Below are 18,861 nucleotides of genomic sequence, written 5' to 3'. Positions count from 1 at the left end.
TTGTGTATATTTACAAACCTATTGGTTTGGTTTCTCTGGAAAACTATGAATAATACATTGAACTGATGACTCACTTCCAAAGAATAGAGAGGAAAAGAGAAAAATAGTAACACTGAATTAGAAAAATCTAGCAAATACCATTTACTCCAAGAGATGAAAGTTAATCTCACCAGTGATGTTATGTGGATATCAGGTACCCCTGATGATGTGTTGTGATGTAATGAGGAGGGTACTTTGCTTCTGTGGCATTCTCTTCCAAAACCCGTAAGCCACATCTAATCATGAGAGAAACAACACACAAACCTAGATTGGGGATATTCTACAAAATACTGTCGAGGTCATGAAAAACAAGAAAAGTCTGAGAGACTGTCACTGACTAAAAGAGATGAAGGAGACATAGCAACTAGATATGGTGTCTGGAATGGCTCCTGAAGCAGAAGGAAGACGTTAATGGAAAACTAGTGAAATCCAAATAAAGTCTGGAATTTTATCGATAGCAATGGCATGAGGTTGGTTTCCTAGTTTTGACAAACATCCCATGGAAATGTAGTATGTTAACAATGGAAAAATTGGATGAGAAATATACAGGAATTCTCTGTACTACTGTCACAACTTTTCTGCAAAGTCAAAATTATTTCAAAATTAAAAGTTTATTTTTTAAAACCAAATCAAATGTAAGTCTCAAGTGTACTGAATAATGCGTACATCCATAGGAAGGAATTACTTTCATCTTTCACATGAGACTTGGAGCTGGATAAACAAGCTCTGAAGCTCCTCCTCTGTTTCCCTCTCTGAACTCTCATTGATGCTCATCTCGGTTTTTTCTGCACCACTGCCACATTTTTCTCTCTGAAGACTGACTTCCTTTGCCAAATTATTTAGTTACATTTGCCCATAAGAGAAATCTGCACGTGGCTCTGTCTTGTCTTGTGTCAACCCTAATCCTAGCTCTATATCTCCTCGAATTTCCAATTCCCTACAGCATCTAATCACACTTCTCTGCCTTCATGTGTAAATTATTGAGGGAGGGAACTAAGTTTGTTTAGCCCAGTCAATGGCCCGGTTCCCCTTGAGTGTGATGACCATTCCTGTTTTAATCAAGTGGCGTCTCTTGGTAGAAATATGACTCGATAGTCCCACCGTAGTATCTGATTTTTGAAAGCTGAGAATAAGGAATAATTCTAAAGATACGATCACCCCGGGGTGTGTCTGTTATATTATCTCTGCTCAACAGCATCTAAATCAGCACTGTAAATCCAAATTATTTCTAAAGACTTTATTGAATATGATAATAAATACTTGGACCTGAATGAAGGAGAGAAAAAATATTTTCTTTTTTTTAAATTATCTCTGTCAAAAGGATTGGAAAAAAAAATTCTCTGGTTGGGATAAATCGGTTGTTTGGAAGAAAAAAGTTTATATTATTTGAATTACAAATGACAGATGCCCTCTAAGATGAAAGAATAGAATCATAAAGGATTTTTTATTAACTCACTAAAGAATTAATATATTTTGGACCCTGACTCTAAGTTGTTCTTGTTGTCAAGAGAACCTATTTTGCATGAATATAGTGAGATAATATGATTCTGTAAAATTCCTAAGATCATAAAGTCTTGGGCCTATCTATCAGTACAAGAATACTTTCCACAGCATTCTTTACAAAGAAATCAACACTTTGGTTGGGAGGAGGGAAGGAGGAAAGGAGGGAGGGAAGGAAGGAAGGAAGGAAGGAAGGAAGGAAGGAAGGAAGGAAGGAAGGAAGGAAGGAAGGAAGGAAGGAAGGAAAGCACTCAACAAACCAGGCCTAGTTTGGGGGAATTCCCTTAACATGATAAAAGAAATCAATGGAAAACTCACAGCTAATATCATACTTAATGTTGAAAGGTTGGAAACTTTAGCCCTAAAATGATGAACAATAAAGAAGAAAAGAATTTCTGCGCTTCCTACTTTTATTCAACATTACACTGAGGTTTTAACAAGGACAATTAGTTAGGAAAAGTAAATAAAACATGTCCAGATTGGTAAGAAGTAAAACAATCCCCATTTGCAGATGATATAATCCTGTATACAGAAAATCCTAAGTAATGCATTAAAATGCTATGGAATCTAATAAGCAAATCCAAAAAAATTGCAGGATACAAGAGTAATATATAAAAACCAATGAATTTCTGTACAATATGAATGAACAGTCATAATAAAATTTAAAAAAACAATTCCATTTACAATTGTGTCAAAATACTGAGGAATAAATTTAACAGTGAGGCCTGGTGGCTTACGCCTGTAATCCCAGCACTTTGGGAGGCCAAGGTGGGTAGATTGCTTGAGCCCAGGAGTTTGAGACCAGCCTGGCCAACATGGCGAAACCCCAAAATACAAATATTAGCCAAGTGTGGTGGCGCATGCCTATAATCCCAGCTGCTCAGGAGGCTGAGGCACAAGAATCACTTGAACTTGAGAGGCAGAGGTTGCAGTGAGCTAAGATTGGGCCACTATACTCCAGCCTGGGTGACAAAGTGAGACTGTTTCAAAATAAAATAAAATAAATTTAATAAAAGAAATATAAGATTTTTTAATAGAAGAAATATAAACCACTGCATGGTTAACAGACATTGAAGAATACCTAAGTAAATGCAGACATTTCATGTTCATGTATTCGAAGACTTAATATTGTTAGGATGCCAATACATCCCAAATTGATCTACAAATTCAATAGAATTCCTAACAAAATTCCAACTGGCTTTTTTGCAGCATCTAAGCAGCTGATCCTGAAATTCATATGGAAATGCAAAGGACTCTGATTAACCTAACAGCCTTGAAAAAGAAGAGCAAAATTGAAGAATTCATACTTCCTGTTCTCAAAACTTGCTACAAAGCTACGGTAATCAAGCAAGACTGTGCAGTACTAGTATAAGAATAGACATATAGATCAATGAAACAGACTTTTACCAGGGTAAACCCATACATTTATGGACAATTAATTTTTGAAACAAGTGCCAAGACAATTCAATGGGGAAATTATAGTCTTCTCAACAAATGATCTGGGACAACTAGATATTCACAGTTAGAAGAATGAAGTTTGACCCCTGTTCTGCATTATATCAAAAATTCACTGAAAATGGATCAAAGACCTAAACAATTAGTTTAGCACTTTACAAGTCCTAAAACTAAAACTCCTAGAAGAAAACGTAAGTGTAAATCATGTTTGTGACCTTGGATTAGGCAATGGTTTCTTAGGTATTATACCCAAAGCACAAACAACCAAAGAAAAAATAGATAATTTGAACCTCATCAAAACTAAACACTTTTGTCCTGCAAATGATACCATCAAGAAAGTTTTTAAAACCTGCAGAATTAAAGAAAATACTTTCAAATTAATATTTCATCAGGGAGTTTATTCAGAATATATTCTTAAAACCCTTATAACTCAATAATGAAAAAATAAATAGCCCAATATTGCTGGGCATTTATGCAAAAGAAATAAAAACCTATGTTCACACAACAACCTGTATATGAATGTTCATAGCAGCTTTACAAATAGTCAAAAAGTAGGAATAACTCAAATATCTTTTAATGGGTGAATGTGAAAACTGTGATACATCTGTCATACTGTAGAATACTACACAGAAATAAAAAGGAATAGATTATTCGTAGACACAACTTGAGTAAATCTCAAGGGAATTATGCTGAATGAAAAAGCCAGTCTCAAAAGGCCACATACTATATGATTCTATTTATTAATATATACAATTCTTAACAGGACAAAACTCTAGAGATAGAGATTAGAGTTTGCTAGAGGACAGGAAAAAGGATAGAATGAGGTATGTGAATACAAAGCAATGAAGGAGTTCTTTTGTGATGATAGAACAGCTCTGTGTCTTGATGTGGTTACACAAATTTGTACATGAGATAAAATTACATGGAAATATACAACACACACACAAATAAATGCAAATTTAATCAAAGGTGAAACTGAATAAACTTTGTTGATAGTAATACTGATATAAATTTGCTGATTTTGATACTGTACTACAACTATTTAACATGTCACCATTGGGAAGCAAGGTGACAGGTTTGTGGCACTCTGTACTATTTTTGTAATTTACTGTGAACCTATAATTATTTCAAAATGAAAAGGTATTATAAAAAATTAACAAATTAAGTGAAAATAGTCAGTCACAGAAAGATAAATACCACATATTCTCAGTCACATGGAAGAGCTAAAAAAAAAAAAATTGAGCTCATAGAAGCGGACGTTAGCAGCTGGGAAGGATAGTGTGAAGGGAAAAACAGGAAGAGGTTGATTAATGGATGCAAAGTTACAGCTAGATAGGAAAAGTAAGTCCTAATGTTCTGCAGCACTGTAGAGTAAATATAGTTTAAAATGATTTCGTGTATAATTCCAAAAAGTTAGAAAAGAGTATTTTGAATGTTCACAACATAAAGAAATGATAAATGCTTAAGGTGATAGATATGCTAATTATCCTGATTTGATTCTTATATATTGCGTACATGTATGGAAATATCACTCTGCATCTCATAAATATGTACAATTATTATGTGTCAACTAAAAAGGAAAAAATGAACAAAGGATTTGAACAGACACTTCTCCAAACAATACATGCAAATAGCAAATAAGCACCTTGCAAAATGCTCAGCACCATTAGTTATCAGGAAAATGCAAATTAAGCCACAATGCAATATCACTATACTTGCACTACGATGGCTAAAATTTTAAAAAATAACAAGACCAGGCATTGACAAGAATGTGGAAGCAACTTGGCTCTCTCACACATTGCTAGAGGTACAGCCACTTTGAAAAATAATCTGGCAATTTCCCATAAAGTTAAGCAAACCCACTCTTACCATGTGACTCAGCAATCCAACTCCTAAGAATTTACTCAAGAAAAATAAAAACATACGTCCACACAAAGACTTACTTGCAGGTGAGAAGCTCATTGCAGCTTTGTTCCCAAAAGCCAAAAATCAGAAATAGCTTAAAAATCCATTAACAGTAGAGTGAACTAACCAATTATGGTATATCCATACAATGGAATAACTGCAATAAAATGGGTCAATCTCAAAAACATTACACTGAACTAAAGAATCCAGACACACAAAAAAGTACATACTCTATAGTTCCATCTATACAAAAGACTAGCCAAAGCAAAATCAATCTACAGTGATAAAAGGAAGATTTGTGTTTGCCTTGGACCAGGGGTTGTGGGAGAAGCAGATTGGGAAGAAGCACAGAGGAACTTCTCGGATGATGGATCTGTTCTATATCTGGATTGTGTAGATGGTTACCCGGGTATGTGCATATTTACAACTCATTGTACTGTACATATGAAGTGTATGCATTTTAGTTTTCTAAATTATACTTCAATGAAGTTGAATTTTTAAAAATACAGACCTTAAGATTTTTCTGGGTTTGCAGGGATGATAGAGAGAGGTTAAGTTAAAGAATATAATGGTTTTAATTCTACGTGGTTAGTAGAATGATACTGCCATTAACGGACATGTGTCTCTCACTAATCCCAAACTCATTATGGTCACAACTGAACGAAAGCTCTCCTTTCAGCTGGGCGTGTTGGCTCACGCCTGTAATCCCAGCACTTTGGGAGGCCAAGACAGGCAGATCACCTGAGGTCAGGAGTTCAAGACCAGCCTGGCCAACATGGCGAAACCCCGTCTCTACTAAAAATACAAAAATTAGCTGGGCATGATGGTGGGCACCTGTAATCCCAGTTACGCAGCAGGCTAAGGGAGGGAGAATCGCTTGAACCCGGGAGGTGGAGGTTGCAGTGAGCCAAGATCATGCCATTGCACTCCAGCCTGGGCGACAGAGCGAGACTCCATCTCAAAAAAAAAAGGGGGGGGAAAAAAATCTCCTTTCATCACCACCCCCAAAACTACTCTTTCTTGGGTGTTTTCTGTCTCAGTGAATGGCATCCTTAGATATGCAACCCAGAAAAGTAGCAGATGTTTTTGACACCATTATTCTTATTCCTCTTCACTCCCAAATCTAATCAGGCCTGCTGATGTGTATCTCCTAAATAGACTTCAAATGTATTAGCTTCTCTCCATTTCCATCATAACCACACAAGTTCAAGCCATCATCTCTCACCTGTGCCATTCTAATAACCTACCAAACGGTTCCACCTGCATCTATTCTTCTCCCCAGCACTGAAATGGACGTTTGGTTGCAAATGACAGAAATTCTTTTCACACTTATGTTTTTAAAATAAGGAAATATATTTATATAACCAAGAAGAAGTGAACTAGTCATGACTAGATCTATGGATTTGCCTAATTTATTGAGAACTCAATTTTTCTCTTTATTTCATTTTAGAGACAGGAGTGCAGTGATATATTCTCAGCTCACTGCAACCTCTGCCTCCTGGGCTCAAACAATCCTCCCACCTCAGACTCCCGAGTAGCTGAGACTACAGGCATGCACCACCACCCTGGCTAATTTTTTTTTTTTTTGGGGGGGGGTAGAGATGGAGTTTTGCCATGTCACCCAGGCTGGTCTCAAACCCCTGGACTCAAGTGATCTGCTGCCTCAGCCTCCCAAAGTGCTGGGATTACAGGATGAGCCACTGAGCCTTGCCTGTTTTTCTCTTTAACTCTTAATTGTACTTCCCCCATGTTGGTTTTATTCTCAGATGGCTCTCTGCAAATGATGTAAAAAATTGTTGATCTTTTCCTTGCTGATCTGACCTGGTCCTTACAGGTAGCAATCCAGAGGAACAAGGATTACCTCTTCCCTTAGAGTTTGAGCAAAAGTTAGAGAGGGCATTGGTTAGTCTAACCCGGGTCATGTGCCCAATCCTGAACCAAACACTAAGGCCAGGAGAATAGGGAACTGTGGTTGGTTAGAACTGGATTATATCCTCATTCCTGTGCTGGGCAATGAGGGAGAGTAAATTCCACCAAAGTCCTATGGCAAGGGCTCCCCACAGCAGAGGGGTTCTGTCACCAGCACCGGGGAGAAAGGGAAAGTGACTAGATGAACAAAAATTGTAACTACCAGAGTCTGTTTCCATTCTACTCACAGAAACCAGAATTATTTTATTTCATCCTTTTTAAGTTAAATTTGATGGTACATCATTCTCCTGCTTCAAATCATTAAATGACTTTCTCTTGCTTTTAGGATAATATTCAAACTCTCTCAGATGGCTCAGAGTCCTTTATGCTCTAAGCCTTGCCTACATTCCCAACTAAATTTTGTCACTCTCTCCTCATTCTCTATTTCAGCCACCCCAGCCTTTTCCAATTTCTTTCACATGTCATGTTTCTTCACAATTTGTTTCCTTTTCACAAGCTGTTTCCCTGAACACACTCCACAGTGCCTCCGTCAGAAAATATCTAGTCGTTTTAGGGTACAGCTCAGCCACGACTTCTTCAATGCAATTTTCATGTATCTCCAGGTTAGGTCACACCCCCACATGTAAACACATTCATTGCCCATGTACATCTCTTCTATCACATTTCTCTCAATTGTAAGTATACGATCATTAAGGTAATGAAGGTTTAATATCTGATTCCACTGGTTAGAATGTAAGCTCCATAAGGGCTGGGACGATATCTCCCCCATTCGCCTCTAGGCCTGGCACCTAGCCCTGTCCCTGGTACAAATAACACATGCAACTTTTCCTCCAATAAATAAATAAACTTGGGGAATGACCAGGAAAAGAGGAATGATAAATCTGATTTTAGATAGGTTGAATCTCAAATAATGACAAGGCAGCAAGTTAGAATATTTATAATAGACATTTGGATATACGGAGCCATCAAGGTGAATACAGTCTAATATTCCACGGGACTATCGTCTTTCAAAAAGAAGACCAAATATCAAAAATATTTTACTTCCCCAAATGACAAGTAGTTTCCACTTAGGGGTTGAGAGGTGATGAAATTAGGGGCCCATTCAGAAAGTCTTTCCTGTCTGCACACCTGGTGTTTTACTAACAAGCTTGACCCAAACTGGAGTGCCAACCACGGGCCAAAAAAAAGGCGGCGGCGGGGAATGTTGCACACAGAAGCCTGAAGTAATTTTAGTCTTATTTACACAGGTTGTTCAGCTTAGAAACTGAAGTCAAATTTAGAGATTCAAACAACTCGTATAATGGGTACATTTTCTACCATCCTTTTCCTTGGTAAACAGCAGTTAGAGACAGTGAAAGCAGCATGTCTTTCTAAGAAGAGCCCAGTGTTCCATGTCTTTTTCAACGTTCTTTCTCCTCCACACCCACTCTCTGCTCAACATAAAGGTTTTGCTTGTTTGGGGTTATTCTGAGCTTAAGGAGCACTTCTCAAGAGAGTAGTCTAAAGGGTGTTTTTGTATTCTCCTTCCTGAGGTGTGTGCAGGAGGAAAGAAAAAAATAACGACCACAGCTATCCTCCTATTCAAAACAGCCCATGAATCATTTTTCTTCTTAGGTTTTTCTTCTTAACAATATTTAAAATAACTGTGAGTGGCTAAAGTTCTAGAAACTCCAGGTACTTCAGTTCTTTAATAAAAATAAATGAGACTCTTGTTTTCAAAATGTTTGTTGTAAAATATAGATATTTAGCTAATGTTTAAAAATATCATAGGTTCCAACTTAAAGGAAAAAATGATGGAGAGGAAGAAAAAGCTGTGCTTGAGCTTTATTCCAAAGTTCAACCCAGCCCTTACTAAATCAGTAGTTTACATTGTCAGCAGCAAAAGAAGAAACCTCAGGACAAGGAGAGAAAAGCAAGTGAGAAACACCCAGAAGAGGGCAGTTGCGCTGAGAGGGCAAGAAGAGGACGATGTGAGGCCTTCTTTGAAGATGGGTTTGAACTTCAACATTGTCTCAGAGCTTCTTCTTCAAGAATTTTTTCCATTCACAGACTACATGTGTTGCCTACTGCATTTCAAAGGGCAGCAGGAGAATAAAGACTTAACTGAGCCAAGAAATAGGCGAGTTGCTCCGTCACTTGTCAACTTGTTGACACTCCTTGTTTCTTCCCCTTTCCTGATATTTTTGCTGGACACGGAAAGGGAAGAGTTCACAGGTGGCTGAAGATTGGACTATCACCCTACATACATCATGTATATGCACAGCCTAAAGGTTTAGAAATAGAAGGAAGGTAGGAAACACATGCTAACCAGGCCCATATAGGTCAACGGATTCTCTGCAGTCGGATGATTTTTTTTTTTTTTTTTTTTTTGAGACGGAGTCTCGCTCTGTTGCCCAGGCTGGAGTGTAGTCGCGTGATCTTGGCTCACTGCAACCTCCGCCTCCCGGGTTCAAGCCATTCTCCTGCCTCAGCCTCCCAAGTAACTGGGATTACAGGCACCCGCCACCACACCCGGCTAATTTTTTGTATTTTTAGTAGAGACAGGGTTTCGCTATTTTGGCCAGACTAGTCTCGAACTCCTGACCTCGTGATCCACCTGCCTTGGCCTCCCGAAGTGCTGGGATTACAAGCATGAGCCACAGTGCCTATCCAGTCTGATGATTTGTTTTTTCTTTTTCTTTTTCTTTTTTCTTCTTGAGACAGAGTCTCACTCTGTCACCCAGATTGGAATGCAATGGAGCAATCTTGGCTCACTGCAACCCCTGCCTCCTGGATTCATGCTATTCTCTATGTCTCAGCCATACAAGTAGCTGGGATTACAGGCGTGCACCACAATGCCTGGCTAATTTTTGTATTTTGGTAGAGACAGGGTTTTGCCATGTTGGCCACGCTGGACTTGAACTCCTGGCCTCAAGTGATCTGCCTGCCTCGGACTCCCAAAGTGCTGGGATTACAATCTGCGCCACCATGCCAGCCTGCAGTCTGATTTTTTAGTGCATTAGGATTGGTCCTTCATTTTTCTACACACTCCCCTACTCTGTTCATTAATGCATAAAATTCCAGGCTTATAAAGCCAATTTTGTAAAAGAAAATGCATATTTAGCTAAATACGTAAAGTTCTATAAATGATTGTCCCTATAGTTTTTTTTTTCAGAAAATAAGTTTGGCAAATTTATGAGGAAAGAGGAAAAAGGAGTGAAGTGAGATTGATGAAGGGCCTAGAGAAAGAGCCTAGAAAAGTCAGACTAAGAGCGGAGAAGACCAACCCAACTTTTGACTGAAATTAGACCCAAGGCTGGCTCTGAAGTATTTGTTAAATCCTTTTTGGTCACTGTTATTGAATCCAAAGATGGGTAGTACAAAAATATGACTATTCTCTAAGATTAAGTCAGTGTTAACTAGTAAGCAATAATACCTATTTACACATAACTGAGATTACAATGTCTAGCTAGGCAGTACAATAAGTACCATATGGGGAAGTGGCTTTCAATGGAACCTGCAACTCCAGCCCTAATCCCCATAACAGATAAAATTTCTCCAGGTCTCATACAGTAAAATAATGCTCACAGGGTAATTCGGGAGTATATCATGTATCATATGTATACTAATATGTATCATATACATACAGTATGATTTATAAAAATTGCACCCATCCTACAGAAATAATATGAGCATGTAAAGCTATGTGTATAAGAATTTTTCATTGCAGTAGTTCATAAGAGTAAAAACATCATTGTATTCAGTTCCTGGAGATGCTTCTGTAACAAAGTACCACAAACTGGGTGACTTTAAGCCCCAGAAATGTATGGTCTCAGAGTTCTGGAAGCTAGATGTCCAAAATCAAGGTGTCTGCAGGGCCATGTTTCCTCTGAAAACTGAAGGAGAATCCTTCCTTGACTCTTCCTAGCTTCTGTGGTTGCCAGCAATCAATCTTTGTGTTCCTTGGCTTGTAGATGCATCACTCCAATCCCTTGTCTTCATAGTCTTCCCTGTGTGCATGTCTGCCTCTGTGTCCCTACAGGTCATTAGTCATATTGGATTAGGGCCCACCCTAACGATCTTATTTTGACTTGATCACTTTATAAAGGTCCTGTTTCCAAACAAGGTCATGCTCCTTGGTAGAGGGGATTATGACTTCAACATAGCTTTTTGTGAAGGACACAATTCAACTCATAACAAACATGGAAGCCCATCAATAGGGAAAACAAATTATATATTTCTGCAATAGACTACTCTATAGTCATTAAAAAAAAGAGAGAGAGAGAGAGAGAGAGAGAGAGAGAGAGAGAGAAAAGTACCAGGTGCACTGACCTACAAAGCTGTTTTGGGCATATTATTACTGCATATTATCTAATGCATAAAATATGTGTGGATATAGTCTATTTATGTGTTAATTGACTGTTCATGTTATTGGTAAGGCTTCCTGTCAATAGTAGGCAATTAGTGGTTAAGTTTCGGGGCAGTCAGAAGTTATATGGGGTTTTCAACTGTCTCCTAACCCTTGCATTATTCAAGGGTCATCTGCATAGAAACAGAAAAGATTAGTAATTGTTAGGAGACGGTGAGAAGTGGATGTGGCTGTAAAAGGGCAATATGAGGAATCTTTGTGGTCATGGAAATGTTCTTGACTATATCAATGTCAACACACTCGTGATTTTGTGCTACAATTTTGTAAGACGCTACTAGTGGAGAAACCTGGTTAAGGGTACATGGGATCTGTCTGTATTATTTTTTACAACTGGATGTGAATCAACATTTAACTCCAAATAAAAAGTGTAATTTTTTAAAAAGAGGGTGCACCAAAATCTCAGAAATCACCACTAAGAACTTATCTATGTAACCAAAAACCACTTGTACCCAAAAAACTATTGCAATAAAAATAAAAATTTTAAAACTTCGCTCTCTTTTTTCTCTGCCATGATGGCATGTGCTTGACTCCATTTATCACCATGCCTTCTCACAAGACTATCAGGATTAAGCACTTCCTGGCCAAGAAACAAAAGCAAAATCATCCCATTGCCCAGTGGATTTGGATGAAAACTGGTAATCAAATCAGGTACAACACCAAAAGGAGACATTGGAGAAGAACCAGTCTGGGTCTATAAGGAATTGCACGCGAGAGTGTCAAGGTCATGACCATCTTATCATATCAACCTGAAAATGTCATCACTGTCTGGACAGTTGTACATGTTTTACTGGGGATTTTTTTTTCTCTGTGTATGTGCTGCATGTGTACTGGTAGGTTGGATTCAGTAATAAATATATGAGACCTTTCAAAAACAAAAAAAAAATTAAGCAAAATTAAAAAGTAAGTGGACCTGTGTGGTTCAAATCCGTGTTGCTCAAGGGTCAACTGTAATTAGTCATTTCAAGAATGTTATATACATATGGAACCATACAATATGTAACCTTTTGAAATTTCCTTTTTTTCATTCACATAATTCTCTGGAGATTCATCCAGGGTATTGCACGTGTCAATAGTTCATTGCTTTTGATTGCTAAGTGGTATTCCAGAGTATGGATATATCACAGTATGTTTAACTAATCACCTGTGAAAGGGTGACCTGAGAGTTGCTTTCCAGTTTACAAATCAAACTACTATAAACATTCATGTGTAGGTTTTTGTGTGAACATAAGCCTTGTTCATAAGAAATGGCTAAACATAAGCAATGGCGGGGTTGTATGATAGTTATATATTTAATTTTTAAGAAACTCCTATACAGGTTTCCAGAGTAACCACACTATTTTACATTCAAAATAGAAGTATATGAATGATCCAGTTACTCTGTATTTTCTCCAGCATTTGGTGTTGTCTATTTTAATTCTAGCCATTCTGATAATTATGTAATGGTATCACATTGTAGTTTAAATTGGCATTTAACTTGCAAATATTTCTCACACTCTGAAACTTTCCATCTTATCCTCTTATTTGGATCTTTTGCAGAACAAAAATGTTTAATTTTGATGTGATCTAATTTATCAATTTTTCTTTTTATGGATCATGTTTTTGGTGTCAAGTCTAAGAACTATTTGCCTAGCTCTAGATCCCAAATATTTCCTCCTATACTTTTTTTTCTAAAAGTGTTACAGCTTTACATTTTACATTTAATTCCATGATCCTTTTTGTATAAGGTAAGACTTAGGCCAGCCAGGCGTGGTGGTTCTCGCCTGTAACCCCAGGATTTTGAGAGGCAGAGGCGGGTGGATCAGAAGGTCAGGAGATTGAGAGCATCCTGGCTAACACTGTGAAACCCCATCTCTACCAAAAATACAAAGAAAAAAAAAATTTAGCTGAACATACTGGCGGGAGCCTGTAGTTCCAGCTACTCGGGAGGCTGAGACAGGAGAATGGCGTGAACCCCAGAGGCAGAGCTTGCAGTGAGCAGAGATTGCACCACTGCTCTCCAGCCTGGGCGACACAGCGAAATTCCCTCCAAGTCCTCCAAGTCCTCCAAGACTTAGGCCAAATGTATTTTTTTCTTTTTATTCTTTCATTTCGTGGTTTTTTTCCCCCCATAAATGTCCAATTGCTCCAGCACCGCTTGTTTAAAAAACTATTTTTTCTTTATTGAATTGATTTTGCACCTTTATCAAGTCAGTTGGGTATATTTGTGAGGGGCAATTTCTGGGTTTTCTATTCTGTTCCTCAGGTCTGTCTGTTTCTCCCTTCAACAACACCACACATTTTTTATTACTATAGCTGTAAAATCAGTCTTGAAATTAAGCAGACTAATTCCTCTTTTTCAAATTTATTTTAATCCATTCTTATGTATTTACCTCTTCATAAAAATTTTGAAATAGTCTTATACATATATGCTAAAAACCTTCTAGGAATTCTTACAGAGACTGACCTGCAGCTGGGGATGGTGGCTCACACCTGTAATCCCAGAACTTTGGGAGGCCAAGGGGGTGGATCACTTGAGGCCAGTAGTTCAAGACCAGCCTGGCCACATGGCAAAACCCCTTCTCTACTAAAAACACAAAAATTAACCAGGCATGATGGCACATGCCTGTAATCCCAGCTACTCCGGAGGCTGAGGCAGGAGAAGCGCTTGAAACCAGAAGGTGGAGGTTGCAATGAGCTGAGATTGTGTCACTGCACTCCAGCCTGGGTGACAAAGCAAGATGCTGTCTCAAAAAAAAAAAAAAAAAAAAAAATCTTTTGTTTATAAAGAGATTGACCTGCATATCAATTTGCAGGGCAAATTGGCTAGGCACAGAACTGGCTGGGCACAGTGGTTCACACCTGTAATCCCAACATTTTGGGAGGCTGAGATGGGATAATCCCCTGAGGCCAAGAGTTCAAGACCAGCCTGGTCAACAGAGCAAGACCCCATCTCTATTTAGAATGTTTATATAAAATTTAAATAAATAAAAAAGAAAGAAAAGAAAAATATTAGAAAGAATTGGTATATTCTCTATATTGAATCTTCCAATCCATGATCATGGTATATCTCTCCATTTACGTATATCTTCTTCAGTTGCTCTCATCAGCACTGTGTAGTCTCCAGCATACAAGGCCTGTACATGTTTTCTTAGATTTACACCTAAGTATTTCATTTTATTTTTTTTTAAGTCATTGAAAGTGGTATTGTATTTTGAATTTCAGTGTCCAGGAATTCACTTCTGGTATAGAAATACAATTGAATTTTTTATGTTTATTTCACATCCTGTGACCTTGCTCAACTCACTTATTAGTTCTAGGAGATTGTTTTTGTGATTCCTTAGGACTTTATATGTGGACAATCATATTATTTGCAAATAGGGATAATTTTATTTCTTTCTTTCCAGTTTATGTACTTATTTCCTTTTCATACCTTATTGCTCTATGTTGAATAAGAGTGATAAGGTTGGACATACTTGCCTTTTTCCCCACCATGAAAGGAAATCATTTAGTTTTTTACCCATTAAGTATAATGTTAGCTATAGGTTTTAAATACATATTCCTTATAAAGTTGAGGAAGTTTCTCTCTATACCTATTTTTCCGAGAATTTTTATCATGAATGTGTCAAATTTTGATAAATGCTTCTTCTACAATAATTGATATAATAATGTAACTTTTCTTTTTTAGCCTGTTAACATGATAGATTACATTGATTGATTTTTAAATATTGAACCAGCCTAGCATCCCTGAAATAAATATCGCTGGTCATGGTGTATAACTCTTTTAATATATTGCTAAATTCTATTAGCTAATATTTTGTTAAGGATTTTTGCATCTATATTCGTAAGGGACATTGATTGGTACACAGTTTTCAATTTCGTGTTGTATATTGTCATTGTCTGGTTTTGGTATCAGGATAATAGCAGTTTTACAAAATGAATTTGTAAACATCCCCTCTTCTTCTATTTTTTAGGACAGATTATGTAGAATTGGTGTTAATTCTTCTTTATTTCATAGAATTTTCCACTGAAATCATCAGGGCCTGGACATTTCTTTGTTGGGAGTTTTGAAATTATGAGTCTGATTTTCTTGAAAATGTCAGAGATATTCAAATTATCTATTTTATTTGGGGTGAGTTATGTTAGTTTGTGTTTTTGGAGGAATTGTTCTATTTTTCTTAAGTTTTCAAATGTACGTGTGAAAAGTGTTTATAGTATTTCCTCATCCTTTCGACAGGTGTAGAATCCATAGTGATATCCCCCATTTTATTCCTGATATTGGTAATTTGTGTCTTCTCTTTTTGTTAGTCTTGCTAGATGTTTGTCGAATTTATTGACCTTTACAAAAAAAAAAAAAAAAAGCTATTTCTTTCATTGATTTTCTCTATTGCTTTCTGTTTTCAATTTCACAGATTTCTGCTCTTTATTGTTTCCTTCCTTCTGCTTGCTTTGGGTTTATTTTGCTCTTTTTTTCTCCCCAGGCTCTTGAAGTGGGAACGTAGGTCACTAATTTGAAACTTTTTATCTCTTCTAATGTAAGCATTTCGTGCTATAAATTTCTCCCCCAGCACTTCTTTAGCTATGTCCTACACATTTTGATAAGTTGTACTTTCAAGAGTGTGGCAGCAGTGGGAGTTCCAGCTCTCCATGGTGGGGTGGTCTCATTACTACTGGGTGACAGTGGAAGTCCTGACTCCAACAGGCCTGCTTTGACACCAACCCAGTGCGAAGGGGTAGGTAGCCCCTTTGATGCCTGGTGGAGGTTGATGTCCAGACTCTCCATGTGGTCCTCAGTGACACAGCAGGGGGGCTGCCTTGTTACCTATCGCAGGAATAAATGTGACGGCCTCTTGAGGTGGGAAGGCTGGGCTCTGCCACGTGGCCTTCGCTGGCATAGGTGAGGGTGGGGCCACAGGTTTTCTGTGGTGTTTGGCTATAGTAGGGTACATGTTGTCTAAAAGATTTCTGTTTTTGTAGGTTGCCTCGTTCCTACTTCTTTGGTTGGAGAGAGCAGGCTTTTGTTGGGGTTGTTGTTTGTTTTGTCGACGCCAGTTAGTGTTTCTGGGTAGTCAGGTTTTTAAGCTCCAGGGCCGGAATATATAAGCCAAAAAGAAAAGCCCGGGAAACTCACCAGCATGTTGATCCTCAGGTTCCTAGGTCCCTAGCCAGTCTGCTTTCCTCTCTCCCAGCTTCAGAGTCTTCTCTTACGTTTGTTTTGTATACAGCGTTCAGGGTTTTTAGTTGTTCTTAGCGGGAAGAACAGGGAAAAGTATATCTACTCCATTTTCCTGGAAGTGGGAATTGTAATTTTACTTTTTACTTTGTATAATAAATTATTATTTTTAAATGGTGGGAGTATGAATGGCAACTTTTAACGTTTTCCTTTTGTGTTTTTTACTGCCAAATATGCTAAACAATGAATCTACGTGGTAAAGCTATGCAGTCTTCCAGCTATAAAATGCATATTTACATGAAAAATCTCAGACAGCAGGAGGCAAAGATTCTTGTTCAGATTATTTCATGCAACTGGAAATGTTTCTTATAGTCTCTCATAATCCACATTTAAAATATTACATATAAGCTTTGCACAGTGGCAGTATCATAGCCAATGAGGTTTATCCGAGGCACAATTATTGCTGATTGAAAACATTTCCCAATACCCTGCCATGAAGACTTGCAATATAGTTGGCATTAGCAATTTTTGACAGTCTCTACAGAGACTGAATATAATATTGTGATATGTATATAAAAAACATATAGCCTTGTAATAATTAAAGACATAGTAGATATAGTTTCTTTAAACCTGTATTCTCTCTTCTTTCTAAATCATACTCAAATAATAGTAAAGAGTTCAAAAAGTAAAATATTTCAAGGAAAAAATGGCTAACATGGTAAAACCCTGTCTCTACTAAAAATACAAAAAATTAGCCGGGCGTGGTGGCCGGCGCCTGTAGTCCCAGCTACTCGGGAGGCTGAAGCAGGACAATGGCGTGAACCTGGGAGGCGGAGCTTGCAGTGAGCCGAGTTCACACCACTGCACTCCAGCCTGGGTGACAGAGCGAGACTCTATCTCAAAAAAAAAAAAATAGCAGCTTTCACAGTACTAAGGAAAAATTATTTCAAACCCAGCGTTCTATACTTCACCAAATTATCAAGTAAATGCAATGATAGAATAAGAAATTCTCAAACTTGTGAGGTCTCAAAAGATTTATTTCTCATTCACTTTTTCCAAGAAGATAATAGAGGAAGTGGTCCCACCAATACAAGCAAGCCAATAAATTGTAAGGAAAAGCAAATAGAATACTCAATATGAAAGTGAAGGAAGATCCCAGGATAAGAACTGTACAGCAGGAAGGCTGGGCGCAATAGCTCATGCCTGTAATCTCAACACTTTGGGGAGCCAAGGCAAGCAGATCACAAGGTCAGGAGTTCAAGACGAGCCTGGCCAACATGATGAAAGCCCATCTCCACTAAAAATACAAAACCAGGTGTGGTGGCGGACACCTGTAATGCCAGCTACTCGGGAGGCTGAGGCAAGAGATTTGCTTGAACCCAGGAGACGGAGGTTGTAGTGAGCCAAGATTGTGCCACTGCACTCCAGCCTGGGTGACAGAGCAAGACTCTGTCTCGTAAAAAGAAAAAGAACTGTACAGCAGGCTGGTTGAGAGAGCAACCAGTCCAGATTAAAGTAAGAGAGAGCACCAGGAGTGCTGACAGAGAGAGAAAGAGAAGGAAAAAAAGAAGAAAAGAGAGAAGAAAGAAGGAAGGGAAGGGAAGGGAGAAAAGAAAGAAAGGGAGAAAAGGAAGGAAGGAAGGAGGAGAGAAAAGAGAAGGAAAGATAGCAATTGTTACATCATTTTATGGTGTGACACTTCTAGCAGAGAGGTTTAGGATTAATGATACAAAACTAAGCAAACAACAGAGACAATTATGAATTCCAAAGAAAACCAAAAGTTGCTCAAAGCAGGAAATGGAATCATAATCCCCTTACATGGCTTAATTACAAGTAATTTTCACATACTCCTAGTATTATAAACACTGAATATTATCTTACCAAGAATTATGGTAAAATCATAATAATGTGTTAGAAAAGGGGAAATGGTATGTAACGATAGGTAAGCTAAATCCTCACCTCCCATAGTAAAAAGTCAATAGCTAATATTAAACACCTTTGTTTAAAAATCAAGAAATAACACTGTGTATTAGTCCTTTTTACACACTGCTAATAAAGACATACCTGAAACTGGGGAATTTATAAAAGAAAGAGGTTTATTGGATTTATACAGTTCCACATGGCTGGGGAGGCCTCACAATCATGGAGGAAGGCAAGGAGGAGCAAGTCACATCTTACGTGGATGGTGGCAGGCAAAGAGAGAGCTTGTGCAGGGAAACTCCCATTTTTAAAACCATCAGATCTCGTGAGACCCATTCACTATCAGGAGAACAGCATGGGAAAGACCCACCCCCATAACTCAATTACCTCCCACCAGGTTTCTCCCACAACACGTGGAAATTATGGGAGTTACAATTCAAGATGAGACTTGGGTGGGTACACAACCAAACATACCATTCTGCCCCAGGCCCCCCACAAATATCATGTGCGTTTTACATTTCAAAACCAATCATGCCTTCCCAATAGTCCCCCAAAG

General features: G+C 38.0%; 1 protein-coding gene and 1 non-coding gene across 2 annotated transcripts in view; both read left to right on the top strand.

Annotated features, from left to right (window-relative positions):
- LMNTD1 (lamin tail domain containing 1) overlaps window positions 1–7,704 on the top strand; it is a 245,139-nt gene extending 237,435 nt beyond the window's left edge. Inside the window, exon 9 of the mRNA XM_073020566.1 lies at window positions 2,749–7,704. The gene's annotated coding sequence lies outside the window, so the exon portion shown is untranslated. The remainder of the gene's footprint in view (window positions 1–2,748) is intronic.
- A 9,087-nt stretch (window positions 7,705–16,791) lies between these two features.
- Window positions 16,792–16,932, top strand: LOC119621331 (U4 spliceosomal RNA). Its single transcript, XR_005237880.2, has one exon. It is a non-coding gene; the product is annotated as a U4 spliceosomal RNA (small nuclear RNA).
- The last annotated feature ends 1,929 nt before the right edge of the window (window positions 16,933–18,861 follow it).

This window comes from Chlorocebus sabaeus, chromosome 11, assembly GCF_047675955.1.
Source record: "Chlorocebus sabaeus isolate Y175 chromosome 11, mChlSab1.0.hap1, whole genome shotgun sequence".
In the NCBI taxonomy this organism is placed as follows: domain Eukaryota; kingdom Metazoa; phylum Chordata; class Mammalia; order Primates; family Cercopithecidae; genus Chlorocebus; species Chlorocebus sabaeus.
This window is presented reverse-complemented; position numbering and strand designations above follow the sequence as displayed.